At 43.3% G+C, this 26,118-nt stretch overlaps 1 protein-coding gene across 11 annotated transcripts in view; it reads left to right on the plus strand.

The window, feature by feature from the left end:
* shank3a (SH3 and multiple ankyrin repeat domains 3a) overlaps nucleotides 1–26,118 on the plus strand; it is a 247,951-nt gene that overhangs the window by 289 nt on the left and 221,544 nt on the right. Inside the window, exon 1 of one of the 11 annotated variants that reach the window (XM_061773043.1) lies at nucleotides 17,745–17,827. The exons of the other annotated variants lie outside the window; for them this stretch is intronic. The gene's annotated coding sequence lies outside the window, so the exon portion shown is untranslated. Of the gene's footprint in view, nucleotides 1–17,744; nucleotides 17,828–26,118 lie in introns of those variants that run through there. 11 annotated transcript variants of the gene reach the window in all.

A 26,118-nucleotide genomic window follows, 5' to 3' on the forward strand; every position in this document is an offset into this window, starting at 1 on the left:
GGCGGGTCTGTCAACAGTGTCTTAACGGGCATTAATAGACAAATGGGACTCATTGATTTCTGTCTGGTTATCCGTTCCCGGCTGAAGTCTCACTCTCTGTCTCTCTTATCCCTTTGTGAAGTCGGCCATGCGGCAGCATTCCCTGGCAGTAATCATCTCTGTATCATCTGGGATGTTTTGGCACCTGTCAGGATCTGGTGGGCATTGTAGTGTGTGTGCCACTTTTTGTGCAGTGTCATCTGGCACCACGTGGGACAGAGATGAACAATTTTCCACCGCGCAAAAAAATCTCACTTCTGTCCACTGCTCTCGTCCCAAGCGTTTGTCACCATCGCAACAAGTCAAACAAAATCCCACAGAGGAAACACACACATATACTCACAAGATTGCGTGCGTATGAGCATAGTTTAGAAGTGTGATGGTTGACTCTTGTGGAAACAGTAGCTTTATTTCCATGGAGATGTCCCTCAAATTCACATTTTGCTGGTTAGGTATTCATTGTGCGTCTGTGCGATTATTGTAAGACAAGAAAAGCATTGGGGTCATTGGGAAAAACATCTCAAATTGATCAGTAAAAAGCTTTTATTTTGGTCTCCAAGGTTACTGGCAGACACGCTGTCTTCTCCTCTTCCCATGAGAGTCAATCAACATTTTTATTATTTCCCATAGGCTGAAATAGAGCCTCCTCATTCCGACACTGTCCATTTTCCTTCGTGTTGTTTTGCTGCTTGTGACAAGACACGGTTACGTACTCTTGTATAGCCAATACCTTCAAAGGAAAGTGTCCTTGCACCGCTCTTATGTGGATGTGGCAGAATACAGTGCACTTCAGTGGAAACTACTTTGAATCGTAAGCATGTATACGGTACATTAAGTAGCTGTGCACAAGCGTGAAAACATAGATCTGCTGAAAGTAGAGACACACAGCGAGACAGAGAACATAGGGGGGCGTGAACAGTAGGTAATTGGCAGTGTCTCCTTCATGAGCAAGAGTTTGTTTTTATGTCAATTAACAAAACAACGGTTCAGCCGAATGAGGCTAATGAGGATGCACAGCATTTAACTGCTGGTTAAAAGATCTGAACAGAACGTTCAATTACCTTCCCACAAAAGCACACTCGCACAAGCTGAGTGCACATTTTTTTGGGACACTGGGGATTTGACAGATGTATTGATAAAAAAATATGTAATTACCAACCTACCTTCTTATCTACCTACATCCTTATACAGTATACTTATTTATCTATCTAGCAACCTACATACTGTATGTTCTTGCCTAAATATCTTTGTCTAAATATTTATGTAGCTACCTACCTACCTGCATATGTATCTGTGTGCAATTTGAGAGAAATAAACTTAAACATGTATTCATTGTGCTAGTTAGAGGTGTTGAACTTTAGAGGCTTACAATAAGGTTAATCAACATCGTTTAGATGAGACAAAATGTTGCCATGAAAACTATGCTGTATTTTAAAGACCATCTTTAAAATTATCCATAAACATTCTACATATTGACTTGATTACTTAAGTCCACTACTTAACCAGCTGGATTCACCATAACTACTAATAAGTGTAATCAAAGTGGGTTTCACGGCTGATGATGAGTACACTCCACTTCCATTATCACCATCATCGGTAGGGTCATCTTTTCCTAATCTACCCCATAGTGATACATTCTGAGGATATTGAACCTACTCAAATGGGATTATGAAAAAAATATATGTCTCCTTTTTGCACTTTACCTTGATTTTTGCGGTCAGTTATACTCCACTGGATTTCCTCCGCACCGTGAACTGTGAACACCTTTTGCAGCCAAACAAAAGAGGCATAATTATTTTAATTTATCTCCAATTAAAATTCTCATCAGGTAGGACTCTTGGGGGGGTTCCTGCTTTTCTTTATTTATTGCCTTGGGGAGCACAGTTGTCATTTCTATGTTGCCCTTTAACCAGAGATTATAGGTTACGCACAAAGGATAATGGCGTTTTCATCTGTAGGGAACAACAGCAAATAGAGCACATTTTGGAGCGGGGTGGGGTTATAGACATACAGTGGAACTTCTAAAGTAGACCACAGTTCGTATCTGGGATGATTCCTAAATTGTTCAAGCTCAGAGGCAGGCAAGGTTTCACTGTTGTGTCGTATGTTTTAAACAAAGCGAAATGAATCTCTGAACTGAAGAATTTAACAACTTGGCAGAATGGGGACCTTTTTTGTGACACATTAACCCCCAGGATCGCACGCTGTCCCATTTATTGAGCTTTTTTCCCACATGGTCGCTGGAAATCCCTAATGGCGGACCAGAAACTGTAGCGCGGCGTTTTTGATTGCAGGTATTCCAGTTTGGAGTCACGGTGTTTTTTTCCGACTGTTAGATTGCTGTTCCTGCGTTCTGCATGTTTGAAGTCTGAGATCCACAGTTCCACTTACCGATTCTGCTACGGCACAGTAAACACACACACATGCATGCACATGTGCACGCACACACATGCAGAAAACAAAGTTGTTCAATTTATTAACACCACCAGCTGTTTCAACGACCAAAACTTGTTGCTATTGGAAACACTGCAGTGTGCGTGAGACACAAATAAAGCGGAATATTTAATCGGATATTGTAAGAGAGATGTAATCAGTCCATGAATTACATGTGTGGAGGTTTTTTTTTTTCAGAACTAATTAATTCGATTAAACCAATAAGTAGGTTGAAATGTTAGCAACATTTAATTTTCAAAGCAGTACTATTTTGAATTGTTGCCGGAAACAGTTTGAAAGGAAAGCAGAGTAGGACCCAATCGGTTTTGTAAGGCTTGTTGCCAAAACGAAATACAGTATTTGCTACATCGCTTATCATTTATACTGTGTACTTACTGTAATGCCCTCGCTTGTGGGAAAGGAGAGCCACAGTTTCGATGCACTTTTTAGCTGTATGTTGAATACCTGGAGAACAATAAAACACATTGAGCACACACACGCAGGAGCTGCTGTCGGTTAAAGCTCTCACCCAGACAGTCCCACGCAGGCTGACCACTCCCCGCCTCTTAAAGGCACATGCATGTACACAGACATTACAATATGTACAGTATTTTCCATATATTTTATTATTGCAATTAGTTTTTGTGTATTCAAATAAGTTTACAAAATTTTTTAATTTTAAAATGTTTTAATGTCACAAAATAATTCACACTTCTATTTGAAGGTAAATCGTCTAAATGCGTCACATTTTCTAACCCGTTGCTCTTTGAATTCTGACGATGTCGCTCAGTTGCTCAGTGAGCTGTTTGGCAATGCTGTTCCACTGTGTGCAGACCCATGCCTAGAAATTCTGTCCATAAAGCTTATGAACCCCTCCTTGAGCTGTCACCTTGGAGGGGTTTGTGTGTGCCAATGATCCTAGGAGCTAAGTTGTCTGGGGCTTTTATGCCCCTGGCAGGGTCACCCATGGCAAACAGTTCCGAGGTGAGGGACCAGACAAAGCACAGCTCCAAAAACCCCTATGATAACAAACAATTCAGGAAGACGTTTTCCCTTGCCCGGACGCGGGTCACCGGGGCCACCCTCTGGATCCAGGCCTGGAGGTGGGGCTCGAAGGCGAGCGCCTGGTGGCCGGGCCTGCACCCATGGGGCCCGGCTGGGCACCGCCCGAAAGGGTAACGTGGGTCCCCCTTCCCATGGGCTCACCACCTGTGGGTGGGGCCATAGGGGTCGGGTGCAGTGTGAACTGGGGGGTGGCTGAAGGGAGGGACCTTGGCGATCCGATCCCCGGCTACAGAAGCTGGCTCTAGGGACGTGGAATGTCACCTCTCTGTCAGGGAAGGAGCCCGAGCTGGTGTGTGAGGTCGAGAAGTTCCGACTAGAGAACTAGTCGGGCTCGCCTCACACACAGCTTGGGCTCTTGTACAAGTCCTCTTGAGAGGGGTTGGACTCTCTTCCACTCTGCAGTTGCCCATGGTGAGAGGCGCCGAGCAGGTGTGGGTATACTGATTGCCCCCCGACTCGGCGCCTGTAAGTTGGGGTTCACCCCGGTGAACAAGAGGGTAGCCTCCCTCCACCTTCGGGTGGAGGGACGGGTCCTGACTGTTTTTGTGCCTATGCACCAAACAGCAGTTCAGAGTATCCACCCTTTTTGGAGTCCTTGGAAGGGGTGCTGGAAAGCGCTCCCGCTGGGGACTCCATCGTTCTGCTGGGGGACTTCAATGCTCAAGTGGGCAATGACAGTGAGACCTGGAAGGGCGTGATTGGGAGGAACGCCCCCCCTGATCAGAACCCGAGTGGTGTTCTGTTATTGGACTTCTGTGCTCATCACGGATTGAACATAACGAAAACCATGTTCAAGCATAAGGGTGTCCACCCATGCACTTGGCACCAGGACACCATAGGTCGCAGTTCGATGATCGACTTTGTGGTCGTGTCATCGGACTTGCGGCCGCATGTCTTGGACACTCGGGTGAAGAGAGGGGCGGAGCTGTCAATGATCACCACCTGGTGGTGAGTTGGCTCCGATGGTGGGGGAAGATGCCGGTCCGACCTGGCAGGCCCAAACGTATCGTGAGGGTCTGCTGGGAATGTCTGGCAGAATCCCCTGTCAGAAGGAGTTTCAACTCCCACCTCCGGCAGAACCTCACCCACATCTCGGGGGAGGCGAGGGACATTGAGTCCGAGTGGACCATGCTCCGCGCCTCTATTGCCGAGGCGGCCGTCCAGAGCTGTGGCCGTAAGGTAGTCGGTGCCTGTCGTGGTGGCCATCCCCGAACCCGTTGGTGGACACCAACGGTGAGGGAGGCCGTCAAGCTGAAGAAGGAGTCCTCTCGGGCCTTTTTGGTCTGTGGGACTCCTGAGCCATCTGATGGGTACCGGCTGGCCAGGCACTGTGTATAGTGGGGATGGGGCGCTGCTGACCTCGACTCGGGACATTGTCACTCGGTGGGAAGAATACTTTGAAGACCTTGTCAACTCCACCGACACACCTTCCCATGAGGAAGCAGAGTGTGGGTTCTCTGAGCCGGGCTCTCCTATCTCTGGGGTCACCGAGGTGGTTAAAAAGCTCCTCGGTGGCAAGGCCCCGGGGGTGGATGAAATTCGCCCGGAGTTCCTAAAGGCTCTGGATGTTGTGGGGCTGTCCTTGTTGACACACCTCTGCAACATCGCATGGACTTCAGGGACAGTGCCTCTGGATTGGCAGACTGGGGTGGTGGTCCCCCTTTTTAAGAAGGGGGACCGGAGGGTGTGTTCCAATTACAGGGGGATCACACTTCTCAGCCTCCCTGGTAAGGTCTATTCAGGGGTGCTGAATAGTCGAATCTCAGATTCAGGAGGAGCAGTGTGGTTTTCGTCCTGGCCGTGGAACAGTGGACCAGCTCTAACAGTGGACCAGCTCAGATCGACAGGCGGATCGCTGCAGAGTCTGCAGTGATGCGGACTTTGTATCGGTCCGTTGTGGTGAAGAAGGAGCTAAGCCGAAAGGCGAAGCTCTCGATTTACCAGTCGATCTACGTTCCTCCCCTCAACTATGGTCACGTGCTGTGGGTAGTGACTGGAAGAACAAGATCCCAGATACAAGCGGCCAAAATGAGTTTCCTCCGCAGGGTGTCCGGGTTCTCCCTTAGCGATAGGGTGAGATGCTCGGTCATCTGGGAGGATCTCAGAGTAGAGCTGCTGCTCCTCCACATCAAGAGGAGCCAGAGGAGGTGGCTGGGGCATCTGATTTGCATGCCTCCTGGACGCCTCCCTGGTGAGGTTTTCCGGGCACGTCCCACCGGAAGGAGACCCCAGGGACGACCCAGGACACGCTGGAAAGACTACGTCTCTCGGTTGGCCTGGGAACGCCTCGGGATCCCCTTGGAAGAGCTGGATGAAGTGGCTGGGGAGAGGGAAGTCTGGGCGTCCCTGTTAAAGCTACTGCCCCCGTGAACCGACCTCGGATAAGTGGTAGAAAATGGATGGATGGAAGGTTATGAAGAGAATCAGTGACAAAGGGCAACCCTCACTGGAAACGGAGTCTGACTTATTTATCTCTTTTCTCAATCGCTTTGCCTTGGTCAGATGACATGTAAGGATTTGTTTATTATTATTTATTTTTTATATACTAGTGGTGCAATCACAGTTTTTGCCACTCTGAAGTACGTGTGAAGTCATGGTAAACAAGTCTATATCTGATGCCTCAAAACGTTTGTTTCCTGATGAATTAAGTTTTTCAACATGAAGTTTTTCATGTTGCAGCGAGTCGGTAGGTGTGCGATTGGCAGGCGCCAGGTGAGCCGTCGACTCTAATTTCTTTGCAATTGTCCGGTTCGATCTCGTTCAGCACCATCGCTCGGTACGCAACGGGCCTTAGACACCTCAGTGACTGGAAAGCTGCTGTTAAATAAATATGAAGTGAGGTGACATCATGGTCATTTGAACACTGACATTCTCCCAAAATCGCAGGCCAATCAATGATTTACCGCTTTAGTTGGAGAACAGGCCATTTGTGTGCTCTCTCTCTGGGTGTCATTTGTCAGCTTGTGTGTCCAACCCAGCACTACACACATTGCAGCCTGGCAGCAGGGATGTGGGAACAGTTGATGATGGATTAACAGCAGAGGACGCTGGGATTTGTCTAAACCCTCGAGCTGTGATTGCATTATGCTTGTCCCTCTGTCCAAATCTCCTGTTCTTTTTCTTAAGACATTAGTCAAATTGTCATTTGAAAAACATCAAAACTGTAGCCACTTTCAGATGCTTTATTGGAGTGTCTGCCCTAATATGAAGTTAAACAACCAAGTAAATCTTTTGTTATTTGACTATTTCTGAAAATGTGTTAGGTTTAGTAATGCCTCTCTTAATCAATTATCATACTGTACTATCTGAAACACTATAATGTTAAAGCCAAAAGGTAATCACAGCTGTATTTAGTATTGTTGGCTGCGCAACCAAGAGTCTGATAATCACATACTTGATTGCTTGGTGATGTTATCAAAGTTATCAACACGCTGGGGGTACGGTGGATATTTGTGTTTGCCGATGTGTTTCATACAATTGTATGAAGTGCTGCCTCCGTGAATGAAAATACTTTCATTATCTTAATGGGTGCTCACCCCCCCTCACCAAATTCTGGGCTTCGCTTCTGCAAGTAGAAGCCTCTTGTCTCCTTCAACCGCTTAGCTTCGCCCATGGTCGTCATGGGAAATAAAGCCCTGCTTGGCAGGCAACTGGACTACCCCCTCGAAACAAGCTAGGTTTCGAGAGGCTGAAATAATACAGCGTAAAGAGTAATGTAATTCTTGATCCTTGGACTATTTTGATGCACATTCTCTCGTCTGATTTCTATTATTATACATTTTCTCCTTCTTCATAACCAATTAATTGATATTTTCCTGCAGGGGCTACTTCTCGCCTTCCATTTTAACACTTTCTAATCTTGCTCTCTGACTGAACAGAGAAGATGATGTAATGAAGCAAACCTTTGCACAACACACATAAGAGCCACATACTGGTCATATCAAACCTCTTTTTTTGTGGGTCAAAAGGCTTTTAAGGAATCAATCGTTTGGAATTCAGAGAAACCTAGTAAGTGGAATTCCCCTGAGGTTGTACCATTCTGAATTAGACCTCAATTTTAAGTACCATATTTTCGCGACCATAAGGCGCACCGTATTATTGGGTGCAGGGATGGTAAAACATACGCTAGCTTAAAACATAGAGTGGCATGCATGCACGCTAAAAAGGCAGCAGGAGCAAAACTGAGTTCGGTTGTACTTTATTGAAGTATTTAACAATGTACTCATTTTTTTATCAATCCTCATCCACAAATCCATCAAAGTCCTCATCTTCTGTATCTGAAATGAACAGCTTTGCAAGTTCTCCATTAAACATGCCGGGTTCCTTCTCGTCATTGTCGGAGTCAGTCTCGTTGCCGGGGGGCTGTTCAGCAATGTTGCCGGCGTTTTCCTGCTTCCTCCACTTGCGAACCATGGATTCGTTGATCTTGAATTCTCTCGCAGCTGCTCGATTCCCATGTTCCTCCGCGTAACTGATAGCTTGCAGTTTAAACTGTGCTTCGTAAGCGTGTCTCTTCATAGATGCCATTTTCGGGGGTCCTTAGCCAAACCGATGTTGTTTTCCACAATGCACATACCGGCAGTATATACTTACTGGGGGCGTGCCTTTAGCGTCCTCTTTCACGCGCACCCTTCCCCCTTTAACGTCCGCATGCTGTCCTCAGTCACGTCCGCCTTTCCTCTATTTAAGCAGCGTGTTGGCAGGAAATGCTCCCAGTCAGTCAAGCGGAGCGCTCATCAAAGTCACACAACAACATTTACAGATTTTGGAACTCAGTGCACACACAAGGCGCGCCGCATTATAAGGCGCCCCGTCCATTTTGGAGAAAATTTAAGACTTTTAAGTGAGCCTTATGGTCGTGAAAATACGGTATTACTTGTCCTTATAATAGTCAACAAACAACTAAAAGTTTCCTGGGTAAAATCTTGGAATAATTTTTTCCATCTTTTGAGATTTTCCATTGAATGCCTTTCTTTCATGTTTTTATTTGCTTTGGTGAAAGAAGACCTGATTTTTTTTGTCCTTCCCTGTGGTCAATGTGACTTGTTATCTTCTGCTTGTTTCTATTGAACTGACAAAAAAAAAAAGATCAATGTCCTTTGTCACTCGTTTCAAATGCAGTCACTCGCCATCCATACACAGGCACTGGTTGCTCGATAACAACGATCCCAATTAATTTATATGCAATGACGGAATCAGGCTGGCAGAATTACGCCGACTCTTCGGTACAGATGTCCTTCCATTAGTGTTACGATATGATTGAAAAGTTAAGGGCAAGGGCAGCTCATCAAGAATACATATTGTCGTACTAGAGCGGCTCCAACTACTGGAGACGAATTCCTTGTGTGTTTTTGACATACTTGGCAAATAAAGATGATTCTGATTCTCATATGTACATACAGTGGCTATAGTCAGTTGATATAAAAAGTGTACATACTGCTGTTTAAATACCAGGTTTTGTGATGTAAGAAATGAGAGCAAAATAAATCCTTTCAAAACTTTTTCCACCATTAATGTACCCTATAAACTGAGTCAGCACACACTTGCTACCAATTAAAATGGCACTTACTCACACCAAATAAAGTTCAGGTGTTCTAGTAGGCTTTTCCTGACATTTATCCTGAACAGTTTGTACTAACACTGACTGGTATTTGGAACTGTTCAGAATTACAGCTGTAGAGAAACAGCCCCAAAGTGTCATGCTGCCACATCCGTGATTCACTGTAGATATGGTGTTCCTTTGGTGATGACTGAGCTGTGTTGTGTTTGTGCCAAACATACCGTTCGGGATTATGGCCGAAAAGTTGGTTTCATCAAAACATTACGCATATTCCTAAATGTGTTTAGGAGACTTCAAGTGTGTTTTTGCAAAATATAGCTAGGCTTGAATGTTTTCTTTGTAAGATAAGGCTTCCTTTTCCATCTTGTTGGTTAGTGCCAATATTATTCTGGGCCGAGGAAGGTTCCATTGCCGTAGTGAGTCGCACTGCGGAAAAATGTCATATACAGGAAGTCCTCGATTTACGAACGACTTCCGTTCGTACGCTGGCGACGTAACACGATTTTCCGCGTAAGTCGGATTTCACCGTTAAAGTCGAAATTGACGGCGAAATACTTCTGTTACGGGTATTGTCCCACGTGATTGTGACAGCGAGCTCAGTGTGTGTGTGGGCGTGTGCATCGATGTGTCAGTGAGACGGGACTGCGAAGGAGGAAGCAGTGCGCGCCGGTGCGAGTGTGTACAGTGGCAAGTGTAGTGACGGCGACCGGGGAAGAGTAGCGATTAGCGGAGGACCCGTTGACGTTGAATGTGCAGAGGAGCTAATAAAGCCATTAAAGCAGCAAATCGGTGCTTCGTGCCTTTATTGTTGACGCCACCCAGCTCAGCTGTGCAACCAGAGAAGGGAGTTAACCCCTGCGTCTCCCGACCACGGTCAGGTGACCGTAGCAGGAAAGGCTAACACTTTGTATAAAGAAACTAAAATACATTAAGATAAAAAAATAAGACGCTGTACTTACCATTACTGCTGAGAGTGTGAAAAAAGGAGGGCGGAAAAGGCAAAGATACTCCCGCCACACAAACACACACAAGCACTATGCACTTGCTAAGCAGAAACACTATGGTGGTGGGGACAAAATGGCGGACGAGGCCCGGGCGTCGTAAAGTCGAAATGTCGTAGGTCGAGTCCGTCGTAACTCGAGGACTTCCTGTAATCATCCAAATTGTATTATTGTACATGCCCAGACTAGAATCTGCACAATTTGCCCCATCTTAAATCCCTGTTGCTTTAACAAAGATTTGGCTTATTTTGCACAAATGTGTGACTACTTTTGCAACCACTGAGAAACTGGAAAAGGGCCTATTAAACAACTAACCTAGTAGTGGCCTAAACAATTTGTACAGTCATGTGAAGAAGGAAATTCAATTCGAACGACTTAATTCAGAGAACACAGCAGCAGGCAGGGGGCTGCTTAAGATGCCAAACAAAAACAAGGGCTGGGTAGGAAAAGAAAGTCCAAGGACAGAACACAAAACACACACACACACACACAAACAGCAGTAGACATGAGGCTAAATATACAGGAAACAGTTTGTGTCCAATTGCCCTTAGCTTAAATAATAGTCCAAACAGGACTGCAAGTTCTGGCCTTTCGAAAGGGACTTTTCCAAAGCATGCTGGGAAACAGTCCAGCAGAGGTCTTGAGAGATGGCGACAGAGGGGACGGACTGAATGGGTGGAGGGTACGTTTGCCAAGGCGACACAGAGGACGACATCAATCCTCATCTGTTTGCGTTAGCGCTCCTTTGGGCCTGAATGGACGTGAGCGTCGCTTTGCCACATCACACAGCCGCTGATATGGAAAGCGCTGCCAAGATGGGAGGCTCAAACACACAGACGCACATGCACGCACACACACAGGCACACACATACGTCTCTGTGAAGACACTCTCATTGCTCAGCCTCAGTTAACTCCTTCGCTAATACTGGGAGATAGGGGTCTAATTAAGGGGTCTAATACAACTAAATATAAAACAGCTGTCACACAGAGAAGGACATTAGTCATATTTACTATCATGTTTTGTAATTATCTTAAACGAGAGCGACAAATGATGTTATTCACCTTGCCTGTATTGAGTAAGCACGACCACGCCACGTGAACGTGAGAGTAAGCAGGGAAAACTCTTATCAAAATAAATAGTAATTCCAGCAGCGGACTGACAAGCTTGACTCGACTTAAAGCCGACATGCCACTGACCAGGGAACCCGCCGACGGCAAAGTGCTGTGTGCATAGAGATTGAGCCAGGATGTGACGTTTGTCACCCCGGGTTGCTGGAATGTTGCGCCCCACCTTGGTCCTATCTAGAGTATTGCTGTGAAGAGGAGCTACTGTACATGTCAAAGTTTTAATGAGAGTCAATGGGGAAAGATTTCTGAGCCCCAGACTAGAAATGCGTCATTTCAGACAACAAAGAGGAATGAAACAACTTTACTCATCATTAACGACTGTCTATACTAGTTATCATGCTCATCTAAAAATAGATGTGCAAATGTTTGGAAATATTTGTTTTATTTTACTATCTGTACTTTTATTTATATTTTTTTGTCATCAAAGAAAGCAATGTGGTGACCACTGACCTAGCGCGCTCTAGTGACCAGCCGACACTGTTTGGGTCCCAGACGGTCGGTCCCTTTCGAATTGGCTACGACGCATTTGGTAGGTGTTCTCTGTAGACCTATTTACGAAATCCACTCAATTTATCTTCCTAAACCGCACGTTCGTCTGGAATACTTGTCATTATTTGAAAGAAAGTCAAAATAACAAAGCTTTTGGGGTGTATTATTTGCACAATTTCAGTGTCATGCCACATTGTGCTACAACATGCCAGGCAGTGCTGAGGCCTACTAAGAGATGCAGTGGTACACTGTAGGAACAGCAGCATAGTCATTCTAAATGCCATTTTATATTGTCATATTTCAACAGGAACATTACTCAAATGTAACCATGGCCCCACTCAAGTGTGCTAGTGTGGCGCTCGTTTCAGGTTTCTGTCCTTGGCATCATTACAATTGTTATCCCACTTTGTTGTTCCAGTGTCATGGACACTAAAAAGAAATCCATTCAGAGCTGAAAACGCACACTCACGCATACATTCTCTCACACAAGCAGCAATCTACGCCGGCGCCCTCCATCGCAAGAGCCATGATTTTCGATTTCCGAAGTGTCAGAGTTAATTTTTCATAAAGACGGGCCTTGAAAGTAAAGTCGGATCTTCCGTCTTTTTTCCCCCCCGTCTTTTTTTTCTTCACTCTCCTAGAAACACTTGGCACTTGTTTCCCTTCCAGCACTTATCTTGATACAGTCCAGTGCATTGAAATCTTTCAGTGCAGTCTTTTGCAGGCTTGTATATTCGAGTTTTAATAACTGAAAAGCAGGTAGAATATTCAACACCCAACAATTACTTTTCATATACAGTACAAAGACATGCACGTAAAGTGAAAGGGTAGGAACATCTCACATAACCATTATCCTAACCGAAGAAGTTGGTGAAAAATGACCAAAATGATCTACCTACGATAGAAATGCAAATATATCAAAAAATATAAATATATTGAAAATTATTTTTATGTACAATATATGTTGGTACACCTTGCACAACTGTATGAACCCATATTGCATAATACAATTCATGTATGTAACACATTTAGCAGTACAAGTAAGATGACAGTGTATTAACAGTCTATAAATTAAAATTTGCCCAATGAGGACTAGTATCAGAAGAAACCAGATTCTTATAAAGCCATGTATTTGAGCAACAGTAATGACACAAACACACATTACCAATTGAGAAGAAATGCGTATTTTGTCACAACATGTAAAGTAAACAGTTTGTATGTAAAATAATACACTGAAACGAGATGTTTGCACACAAAAAAAAAAACAATAATATTGTTGGGTCTTGTCATTGGGGCCCATTAGGAAATCTTGCAAGTTCACTTGTCCTGTGCGATTGTCTATCACGACCAAAATTTGATCAAAAACGATGTATATGAATGTTCATCCTACTACGACCAATTGTCCAGCAGGGACAGTGTAGTTCAGTGTGTGAGTATCACTTCTCAAGGGTTATTGGCTTTGCGTGCCATCCGTAATTATCTGAAATTGTGGTCTGGTCCTCAGATTCGACCTACACCAAAAAAAAAAGACCCCAAAAAACAGAACTATAGACAAGGTCGTGTTTATATATAGTATATTAATCTCTATTCACAGGTGAAATGACTCACCCGTAACGATGCTTCGGTGGCTGCCTTTGCTTTTGAACTTAGCTGTGAGAAAAATGACTGTTGTCCGGACAAGTGGGATTTTTAATTCCTTCACGTTTCTCCTTCTCAGCTCGCTTTTCGGGGCGAAGTCAGTGTCGTAGTTTTTATGAACAACCAGAAAATTCTGCTCCAAATTTTCTTTCTTCGGTGTTGCGATGGTACACTGGCAGATGAGGCAAACTCACTTCGAAAATGACATTTTGGAAAAAAAAGTCCTCCTCCCACTCTGCATGGAAGTGGCAAGTTTTTGGCTTCTTGCTTGGTACTCCACTCATTTATACACCCTGTCTTTAGAGTAGACAAAACAAATTGAAGGCTAAAAATGCAACTGGCTAGCTTGCTAGAGTCTTGCGGCACGTAACGCCGTTGTATGCACATGCACATGACCCACGCGCCAGAAAAGGTCCGACGTCTGACTGGCCGCCCTGTACATCAATTAAGTGACAAATTTCATAGTGAGGACGGATGATTGGCTGACGTCTACTTTGTACTAAAAAAAGTTTGTTCAAAACAATAGTCTGACGTCTACTTTTTTCAATACTATGGGATCGACCCACACTCCCTTTGCGATTGACCGGCCGAGGCACATATTCTCTCTGCTCTATGGGTTAGGGTAAAAACAAACCAAAAAAACCTCGATTTATCACTTAAAGATCTGCCACATAACTCGGGCACAAATGTTGACTTGCGTTACAACAGTGGAACACTGTACGTCTGCTCTAAATCTGTACATATTTAGAGCTACAAGCACATTTATGGTGTTATATAAATTTTCTCTGTAAATATTGCTCAATACATTGTTGGTGTTTTCTCTACAAACACTTACTTTTGTTTAGTCAATGTATAATTAAGATTCTGACAGATCTGACTAACTATGTATGATGTCTGGCTAATAATGAGCTTTACAGACATCAATGCAATTACGTTAAACATTATTATGACAATGTCAAAATGATGGCCAGATGTCAGAAGAGCTCTGAACATATTGCCACATCCTGTCACAAGGCGCCGGAGCTAATTAGGATCACAATACTACATTCCACATCATTACCTCTCCCTCGGCGCCAGTACAGTGGCACATGTACGACACCTTCTTGCATCTTTACGCCGAGGTCGAGGTTTCACGTCACGTTCATGTTCAAATGCCAACGGCTGTGAGGGCGAATCTCCCGAGCCTCGTCCGACTCCTTTGCAGGATTTTATTTGCGCTTGTAAGCTGACAGGTGGATGTCTTTTTACTGCTCAAGTGACCCAGAATGACCCAAAATATGACTTTAAACACCGCTGTAAGGGATGTTTTATTTCTTATATACTCCAGAGCTCTCCCTGATGTTGTAATTTATTTTTTTTAACCTATTATGGTCAATACAAATGGACAGCACAACATCTGACAACCAACAAAGAGTGAACAGACGGACCTCTAAGGGCCAACAAAACCTGTTAAGAATACCTTTTTTTAAGGTTAGGGTAATTTTTTTAAATGTAACTTTTTACCATCTATAAATGTCAATTGCTGTAAGATAAAATGATATTCCCTTTAATAACATTTGTACCTTGACATATGAGTTGAATTCGTTCCATGTCCAGGCTCGGCACTCAATTTACTCAAATCAAAACTCCCCTCAAAATTCCGTTCCAGACCCCCCCCAAAAAAATTACCTTCTTTTTGTTACGTGTTTTAAATAAAAAATAGTACTGTGTTGTACAAAAACAATAAAAGTTAAGTCATTCACTGCCAGCCAACTGCTCTTTCAAGACCCACAGAATATTGTGTTCAATATACAGTAAGTATAAGCAATATAAGCAACAAATTTACCAAAAGAAAGCATAGACTTTTTTCTTTCACCAGAACACAAGTTTTTTTTCTAACCCTTTCTCTTCTTTAGTAATCAGGAGTGGAACATGGGTTGATTTAATCAAAAACACCGGTTTCTGCCAAAAAAAAACGTTTTGCAAAAAGAAACATGTAAAGCAGAACAATGACTTTGTTGCTGATATTATAATTCTTTTGCTTTTGTGACACATCAAACTATAAAAAAAAACAAGATTGAGAAATGCCTTTAAATGGCAAAATAATAATTTATTTACAGATATACAACCAAGAAACATACTGCTTTGTGACTGTAGAAACGTAGTTTTCTACACATTTTGTCCAAACACTAAATTGTATGATTTTATTCTCCTTATTTCGATCCACTGTATCATCTACATGATATTTTATGTATTACCACAAGTTGCCCGTGTAAGAGGGGGTTGAGAGAAGCATTGGTGGTCACTATTAATTGTTTAAAACCAGAGCAAGAACCATTCATCCTCTCGCTCACCTTTGGTTTCTTGTAAAATATTTTTGGGGAAAATGAATATGTGGACGCTGTGAAGGACACAAGGGCCCTTTGGTAAACATCATTCTGGAACAGAGATGGGAAGTTGAGTCATTGAGACTTGGGGCTGCGTTTTCGTGACTGGCGTAAATCAGGCGCCACGCGTGGCGTAACTCTGCACGGAGGTAAGTTAGACCCGGGGTTATTAATTTTGTGGACCAGCGCACCCAAGCGCATTTAAAAGAGGGACATCTGCTGCGTCGTTGGGGGCGTGACCACTTCAATCCTGTCCAATCAAAGCGGCTCGTCACGTTCCCTTTAAATGCGGCGCTAGAAGTGCACTGATGGTGCAAAGTGCGTTAGTACAGAACTGCAAGCAGACCTCCATAGGTGGGGTGATGTAAACAAGACCACAAGTACTTGCGCCATTCAGAAGGCACTTGGAGAATACCCCCCCCCCCCCCCCCCCCCCCCCACACACATGATCGTTCATGTGCCCCCATGTGTGCATGTGTTCCCTCCCACTTCTGGCGCATTTTGTAAAATCAAATCATCCTTCAGCCAGTTTTAATGTGAATGTTGCAAGATGAATATGTAAGCGTTCTTGACCATAATTTGGGCTAGATATAGAGTTGCACATTATGCACATTTTTAGTGTGGATGCGTCCATTATTCACATATCTTTGCTATTGACAAAAAGAGAGGGTTCACTGTATACAGTATGGCGGAGTGCCTTTTGTGTTTGGGAGCTCTCCCTGCAGTTCACATTTGCCATTCTCTGTGTGCAGCCCTTGTTATCGTATTCCAATGGAGGCAATTAGCATTTGACGTAGACACACAAAGACACAGACAAGAGTGGGGCAGCACGGTAGATGAAGTGGCTCGCTCAGCAGTAACTCCCTCTTCATTTATTTGTTTCTCGTCCAGCCCTGAGACACACGATAGAATCTAACCTAATTTTTTTTCATAAAGCAACGCGGGACAGAAAGTGTGTGTGTGTTTTTTGCTCATTTCTATGGACGCGGGATGCTTCGTGACATCTGTCAGTGCCAATATGATGGAAGGTGAGCGCATCCAGGCTGCAGAAGCTTCCCCAGGATAATCAACTGCAGCCTCCTGTAAGGATGCCGTGCCACTGACAATCATCAGACCAACATTACCTCAAATGAGATGGATAGCCGGATTAACTGTCCTGTGGTGGTATCTCTCGAAACTGTGATAGATTAAATGGCATATTTGCTGCTTCAACTCAAATGTCTCCTGTTGTGTGGGTCAAATTGTAAAGTACAGTGGACCCCCACTATTAGCAGGGGATAGGAGCCGGGCCGAAACACGAATAGCCAAAATCTGTAGATAATTTATGCCCATTCTAATTGCACTGAAAAAAAAAAAAGTATTTTTTTAACCCACAAAATTCTTAAACAAGCGAGGATAAACTGCCAATAAGCGTTTTTGGGGTTAGTTCCTCTCCAAAAAAGACAAAAAACAAAACTAATTGAGAAAAAAAGAAAAACAATTGAAAAAAATCTAAATAGGTGAATCCGCGGGTGGTGAACTGTGAGTATGCGGGGGTCCACGCCAACTGTCGTTTTTTTGCGATGGTCTGGTCTAATTGGGGTCGGCCGCATCGCGCGGTGTGCGGCAGCCTTAAGGGGGTGTCTTGCAGGGCTCCATTCAAGCTAGGACTGCCACTGTGTAGCGGTGATGCAAGGCCGGTCAAGTAAGGGACAGTGGCTAGTTGCCAGGGTCCACGCTGCAGTTCAAGAGTTCATTCTTGGCGGAGTTCATCTCCCACTATAATATACAATATATAATACATATGCAACAAATATCATCTAAACTATATCATCAACCCAGTGCTGCTGGAAAAGTCTCGATTGTGTTGACGTCGCTACAATATCCTGAATCAAAGCCATAAGAGTGATAAAATCAGCTCATAACATTATTTAGTATTTATAGTCATGTGGCGTGTGTCAGCAATGAGGCCAGATGGTCGGCCCATGATCCTATTATGTCTTTACCTCTCACGGTAGGAGTGGCGTTACCTTCTCAGAGGCTGCACTCTGACACTACACATGGACGCCTTGGCTTATTCTGCTCATTGACGACCAGCTCATCCATTCAGACAGAAGCACTGTTGCACGGTACGTGGTGGTGTAAACACGCGTGTGTCACAGTTGCAAGTCGGCGGACGGTAGACGATGTCCTAAAGATAGCATTCTTCACTTTTGCTTAGCTGACTTCAGATTTAGGAATTGTTTATGGTTTGATACTGCCACTAAGGTAGAATTGAAGGCAGCTGGTGTCGGAGGTGGGAGCATGTCATGCATGTGAAAGTTGTAAGTAAGTCCCAAGTTACTGGGGCAATAATCAGTCACGTTATGCAAGCCACGGGGCAAGTCATACAACCTTGCTCAGTCACAAAAACAGTATTCACACTTTGAGCTCAGTATTAGCACGTACCGTCAACACGATCTGTAGCCTACTTGCATTAGTTAGCTGAACTAACACATTCACAATCCAGTCCCAAACCAATTTCTGTATTGTCTATCACTTTGTCTCCTCAATTAAACAGAAATCCAAATTAAAGCTAAGTTAATAATTGAACAGCTCTTAAGTTGTTGTAGTTGTTGTGTATTTTATCTTTGAGTTGCGAACCTTGCCAGTTGATGATCTCATAAATACAGTATAATCCTTGAATCCAAATTTGATAATCTTGTCACTCAATATCACACCCTACTCAGTGGGTTACCAGGTTTGTGCGCACTACACAGAAAATAACTTACTTCTAAAACAAAACAAAAGCACAATTTCCTGAAAATGTTCTCAAGATTTTTAACTGTAAACAGGCAAGACATTGCAAGTCGTTTTTCCAAGTGTAAGTCATGTTCAGTCCCATGAACAACAAGTCTTGCATGAGTTTTAGCCAAGCAATTTGTAGAATTGACCAAGCCAACTGAGCCAAGTCGTGTTACTCGAGTTCCCCACCTCTGACTGGATCCTGCTTTTTCGAGACATTTCACCTTCAATCCAATCATTATAATTAAGTTAAAGTTTGTTAAATATCTGGCGGAGTGTGCCCAGATGTGAATCCCTGGTGGAAATGGGAATAATTTCTGGATAACCAGACTTGGCTGACTAAGAATTTATCACAAATGTTTGGTTGATTTCATTTAATGGTGGAGACAACACATTTTCAGCTCTACCTTTTGAAACAAATTGCAGGAAATTACTTTTTGCTTTTGCTTCATGCTTGCAATTTCCAATCAGAACATTCCAAACAAATAAATAAAATAATCCAAGCCCCTCATTGTAATCTCCACACTCATGCCAAGTAAGCAAGCGAGCTTCCTGGTGTCATTGATCGTGAGCCACACACAAACTCCTCAAGTGAACTTGATTGCCAGCTGCGCTCCTCTCCATCCCCGCATGAATAAACAGGAACTGCTGTGTTTTACGGCAGCGCTGAAAGGCAAAACGCGTCAGGCTTAAAATCCCTTATAAAGATGCCATTCGGTAGTTAAGGCATGACAGGTGCAAACGGGCGGGGGCGTTCGCTGAGCAAATCTTCAATGTGTGTGATGAGCTCACCTGAGCAAGCGCCACTTACAGTACTGCAGCTCCTCGTAAGGGAGATGGAACCTTGCAAATCAGGTGCGATGGGTCATTGATACGGTGGACAATCGCTAAGACCTTTGATATTGACATGAGGTGCACACACAAGGCAAACTTTGACTTTAATGGGAGAACAAAAATATACCTTACTGTGATGTGTCAGCTTTTTAACAGTCACTGGACAGTCTTGCATGTCCCGTGTTACTATGGCAATAATCAAGCAAGCAAAAACGCTGAAACACTGTAGTGTATGGGCCAGGCCTGTAAGTAGCGCTGTGACACTGCCACAGGAAGTCAACAAAAACAGAAGAAGCAGCATGTATGATGTCAAGACACTAAGTACATTGGGGGGGAAATTCGAAGCGAGCAAGAAAGGAGACATTTGTGTGCTCAGAAGCTTCTGCAGCACGCAACACTGTGATCCACCGTTGTTGTTGATGTTGTGGTGGTGTTAGCACACGGTTATGCAACAACTGGGACTACTGTGTCATCATCTCAGGAAGGTTGTGTATATGTTGTAAACACGGAAACACAAGGGTAGCGTTTTAAGATTTATTCACGCTATGACTTTGTTTTAAAAATGATCGTTTTGGGACTTTACTGTACTTTTATTAGTTAACTGAACGAACACGGTCAGAATCAGAGTCTTTTAATGGTCCCAAACCATTGTACATGTCAGAATTGTTGGTGGAGACAAGTCCGGATGATGGTTTACAGTACTTCACTTTTGCTGAGCTGATTTGAGATTTAAGACCTGTTGTGTGTGCTTTGACACTTTTATCAATCACTAAGGTATAAACAAAGGCGACTGGGTCCACAGGTGGGAGTATGTTCAATATGTACAAGTCATAGCTCGGTAGTTAACGTACAATAGGATACAAATATTAGGCCATAAATGTAAAATAATCAAGTACGTCAGTAAATGAGTATGCCCTCTTGGGAAGCGTGACCATGTATTACAGTTCATTGCATGCCGTTTGTAACCTCAAAACCTCGTAACACCTACCGCCACATTACAATAGGTACAATTTCCGTCATTATGGTCATTGTCATATTTCTTCCCTTTGCAGGGATCCCTTGCTTTCCTTCAATGGTGGCTTCACGAAAAACAGGTGTGAAAAACGCTAACACTTTATTTAATTCTTGAAATGCTTACTGAGTGGTACTGCTGACTGGGCAACTCCAAGAATTTTGGCTGGTTTCCAATTTATAGAGATTTTGAAATGTTATGGTGTCACAATTTTTTTCAACATCCATCTGTCATAAATACAGCACTCAGCATAGTGACTGAAAATAATTTGAGAGTACATGAAAACAGGTGATAATGTGATGGTAACACAGCAGCAAGAGCAATTTTCACCCAAAGCCATTTCAAGTGTGGAGAGACACATGGATAACACTTCCTTGTATTTTAATGGTCTGTTAGTCTCTCTGCTGGATTTACAGGCACAGTTCCAAGTTTAAAATGAGAAAGTGCTACTGTAGATACCCATTTGGAAATGGATCAGACATGTCTGTGTCCTGCTTCCTGTTTAATTTTTATGTCGTCTGTTGCAGCGACTCCATTTTTCAAAACCACAAGAAGCATCAGTTGACACTAAGGGCCTGATTTACCAAGATCTCAAATGGCGGGTGCTGAATTGCGTGTTCACTCTCACAGATTGTGCACGCTGTTGGCAACGGGTGTAAAAGTGGTGGAGACTGCATATTTTTAAAAGGATTATGTGCTTAAGGTTGCGCCGATGGTTTTCTCGCTGGAAAATTTGGAAAAGTATCACAAGCGCAAAATGAAGTTTGAAGCGATGGAATTGGAACTGTTAGCGGAAGAGGCAAACAATCCATCCATCCATTTTCTTTACCGCTTCTCCTCACTAGGGTCACGGGCTGCTGGAGTCTATCCCAGCTACCTTCGGGCGGGAGGCGGGGTAGACCCTGAACCGATCGCCAGCCAATCACAGGGCACATAGAAACAAACAACCATTCATATTCACATTCACACCTATGGGCAATTTAGAGTCCCCAATCAACCTACCACACATGTTTTTGAGATGTGGGAGGAAACCGGAGTGCCTGGAGAAAACCCACTCAGGCACGGGGAGAACATGCAAACTCCACACAGGTGTGCGGGGACGGGTGTGTGTGTGTGTGTGGGGGGGGGGGGGGATGGGGAGGGGTGGGGGGGGGGGGGGGGTGGTGCCGGAATTTGAACCCCGGTCCCCAGAACTGTAACCAGTCGTCCACCGTGCCGGCGAGGAAAGCAATGCTCTGATAATTTGTGAGAAGCCAGCAAGCCATGTTTTGATTAGATTAACTTCGGAACAAGTTAATCTATGTGTATGGCAATTGGATTAATCTGCCAATCCTGTGTAACATTGCATTTAAAAAGCTCACTCAAAAAACTGCTCTGGAAGTTGCCAGCACCAACTGTCACAGTGCGCTGAAATGACCCAGCGGCAAGTAAATGCAGAGTTGAAAGGTGTTATGTTGTAGGTAATATGGCATGACTGCTTGTAACTGGCTCTTCAATATGGTGATAATATGCTATATCAAAGTGCATACATAGACCGATCATCCATGGTCTTAAGATAGCGTTGGATGAGCCCATTGAACCTTTAACCTAAAATAATGTTACATTTTCTATATGTTCTGAATTCCAGGCAGTTTAATTCAAGGTCAAAATGAACCCCTTGGCTTGGGACGGATGGTTCAAGACTTGGAACGCATGCATACTGGAACTGATTCCTTGATGCTAAAACTCCTTGTGCAACCTTAATAGGATCCTGATTGTGACCTGGGAATACATTGCTCACCTAAAGTGTATGGAACAGTGAGGTCAATTCATTTTCACTGTAGACTGAAAACATTTGGATTTGCCCTCAAAAGGTTAATATGAGACAAGAGATCAACAGTTATACTTTTACTTACACGTGTGTGTCTACAGCAAAAGTACAAAGAATTGGCCGCTGTTTTAATACTTTTTAAATACTTTTGGAGGGAGTGTTCAAGATCGATAACAGAATGGAAATTTCCCCTGGGATTAATAAACATTGTCGTTCTAAAAAAAAATACTACTTGATTCCATTATAAAGGACAAAACAGGGCCAGTTTTCAGAAAAAAATCTGTTTTCTATTTTCACATAGACTCACACTTGTTCTTCTGCTTTTTAAAAATGACTGATCTCCAAGCCCTAAAAACAAACCTCATAACCAAATGAATTAAGATGTATTTGGTTTTACATGGCTACAAGTGCAAAAAGATATTACAACATAGACACGGCTAAAGAAACTGTGGGGGTAAGGGATGTGTAATCAGCATTGGCTCAGAGTGTTGACATTACTGAGGGAGAAATGAGCCGAGATGTCTGGCTGACTTATTACTTATGACTCTGTACAAGACACTTATGGGAACCATGAGTGTGTGTTGATTCAGCTAGACTGGTATTCACTTTCTATTGGTGGAGTGTACAATATGACCATGTTTTCAAAGGGAACGCAAAGACAAAATACAGCCCGAGTGAGTTTGAGCCGCGTCTTATGTCGATCCGATTGACTTCAGGTTCTGGAATCAGCTTTGAGTTTGGGGATTTTCCTCATAAGTTTAAGGCCAAATTTGAGGTTTTCACTTGTGTATTAAACTTGTTGCCTCACAGTCGAGAGGTTCTGGGTTTGCATCTCTGTGTGTGTAGTTTGCATGCCTTGAGTGGGTTTTCTCCGAGTACTCCTGCTTCCTCCCACATTCCAAAAACATACATGTTATGTTCACTGAAGACTCTAAATTGTGCATAGCTGTGATTAGCTGGTGACCAGTCCAGGATGTACCCTGCTTCTCGTCCAAAGTCAGCTGAGATAGGCTCAAGTCACCCGCCACCCCAGTAAGGACAAGCGCTGTAGAAAATGGAAGTATGGAAGATGCGGTTACCATTATTGGCGAGAGAGGTATGCAGATGACAGAGGCTCGTGCACAATGACTCTGGCTGCTGGTCAAGAAAACGACAATGGTTCGGATTGGAACTGGAAAGGCAGACAGGCTCTATTATCTTCTGCAGAGTGACACTTTGGCATTGTAGGGTAACACACCAACTAATTTAGCGTTTGCTAACCATGCTGAGCTCATTTTATATGATTCAGATATGTCAGAAATGAGTTTACGGTCAGTCTACAAAGTTCTAGATCACCAAGATATCATGTTGCCATCACATTGTTTTCAGTCTTTCCCACCAACAATGCACCCGACAGCCACTATATGTAAATTTGACTTTGATGCTAACATACAAGCCTTGTTTTTAGGGCGGTTCAGCACTATCATTCCGTCTAGTGTGTTGGCTTCATTACATCACCCCTGAAGATGCTAACGTGTTTGTGCAGTAAACATCTGGCTCAGTGGCTGCTTTGACTCCATTGTGAGGTTAGTGCTTTTATTCAGGCCTCATTGGAAGCCGTCTGCCCACAAGAATGGGTTGCACTTTGCTTTCTCTCTCTTATTACACAGTCAGTTTTATCTGCTCGTCCACTTTTTCCATAGACCCTTTGTAGCATTTATTTCTCATCAGAGGGGAATGAGATTTTCTTCCGCTGGCTCTTTGGCTGAACGAGGGCAATTTCAAATGCAGCACATGTACATATTCAGTCATTCACTCGGGTCTGCATACAAATGTATACACAAAGGCACCTTATACATCCATCCAGTCTTCAGGTTTTTGTGTCATTATTGTCGCTGAAAAGAACACATCATAATCTTGCCTTTTCTAGAGGTTGCCGATCCAACTTTCAAATGCAGAGGTGCATTTTTATGAATGTTTTTAGTATCATCGATGTATTAAAACAGTGCTTCTCAAACTCTTTCCAGCAAGTACCAGCTAAGAAAATACTTTGCTCTCCAGCCACCACCATCAAACAACATTACAATACAGCAGTGGAGTAGGCATATGTGTTCATTAAAAACAAGTTTTTATTCCTAAAAACGTTTGTATATTTCATGTCATTATAAGCCACTGTAATATTATTCAGTTTGAACATTACCACTGCACTTAAATATAGGAAAATGAAAACAAATCTTATATAATAAGTTAATTAAAATATATTGTGCATAAAAATTGTTGCACATAAAAATTGTCCTTAAATAAAAGTTTCAAAACAAACATTTCTTGAAGATTAAATGCAAATGTTCTGTGCAAAAAAGTTAAATACAACTGAACTGTACTTGGGCAATGATTCTTTTGCATACCATGAGAGGGAGCCCGCATACCACTAGTGGTACTAATACCACACTTTGAGAGTCACTATTAAAATAACTAAAAAAAACAGCAAAAAAAAAAATTATAATATTATATAAATAATGGTGGTATGGGGTTATCTGTGTTTGGCAATGTGTCCATGGGCCATAGGGTGTGAAGTGCTGCTTCCACAAGTAAATTTGTTTGTCTTTATAGGTACTCGTTTTTTTCCCACCCGTATACTCTACTGGGTTCTGCTCCAGCAGGTAGAAGCCACTCTCGGCGTTATGCCAGTTATGCCAGTTTAGTCGTTATGTGTACATTTCTCTTTTACCCTGTTTCCATGCATCGAAAGAATCTGACAGTGGAAGTGCCATATTTTTGTGTAACCATTTATTAATCACAGAAACGAATCTACCCTTCAGTTTCATCTCAGTTGTTTTACTTTAAATCCACTGCAGTCATGAACAAAGGCAAAACATCTCCAAATGCACCTGGATTTAACAGTTGTTGGTTTGAAGACCAATGAGTCACCTTTTTGGTGGCAAAAAACCCTGGGTCCTAGAACACGACTACCCAAAACTCATTCAGTCACACCCCACCTGAAAAGTTTGAAAAAATAAACCCCAAACACCAGTTTCACCAATTGACACGGAATTGCTTGACCATGTCATGAAAGAATGAACGAAAAAGTCTCAAGGACCATGCTGAAAATTGAAGAGGAAGCTGGCATTTTGGTTTGAAGCGGCCATTTTCGCCAAATTCCAGGGCTCGTCTTTTGACAAACACCTATCACTATTAACGAGCACTGCATCCTATGGGATAATTGGTAATTCAAAGGCACCCCAATCGGAAGCAGGTACACTTGACGCTAAATTGCAAAGTGTTTTTTGTTTTTTTTTGCCTGTGATATCTAATGTACATAGAGCATGCCGGCAGTCTCTCACGCAGTAGCACCTGAGCAAAAATATTTTTAAAAAAATTAGCCCCCAGCGCCAGTTTGATTGATTGAAACAAAATTGTGTCTATGTGCACATCATAGCAGGATGCACAAAAAAGTCTCAAAGACCCATGCACAATATTGAACAGGACGCTGGCAATTTTCCGTCGAAGCAGTCATTTTGGACGAATTCCAGGGCTCATATTTTGACCTACGCCTACGACAGAATTTGCCCATATGAACCCCAATTTTTGTAAATTACAAAGTTTTTATGCCTACAACCTTTCATCCAAATCCAAGATGGCGCCTACCCGTGTGAACGCCTCGGTTATGTGCTCGCTAGTATTGTCTATGTTTTTGTGTTTTTCATTCGTCTTTGGAAACATTACGCGACTCACTTACACAAGAGAAGACTTGCTAAACATCAGAAAAGAGTGTCGGTACCCCCTACCCACCCTTGAGGACTTGCACGCTGCCAGAACTAAGACAAGAGCATGCAAAATCCTCTTGGACCCTCCACATCCTGGTTACCACCACTTCCAGGTCCTTCCCTCAGGTTGGCGCTACCAAACAATGCAAACTGAAACAAGCAGACATTCCAACACCTTCTGCCCTCTTGCCATTAACTTCTTAAACAATTAACTTACAATTGCATTGCAACATGCTG

Source organism: Phyllopteryx taeniolatus, chromosome 5, assembly GCF_024500385.1.
Source record: "Phyllopteryx taeniolatus isolate TA_2022b chromosome 5, UOR_Ptae_1.2, whole genome shotgun sequence".
Taxonomy (NCBI): Eukaryota; Metazoa; Chordata; class Actinopteri; order Syngnathiformes; family Syngnathidae; genus Phyllopteryx; species Phyllopteryx taeniolatus.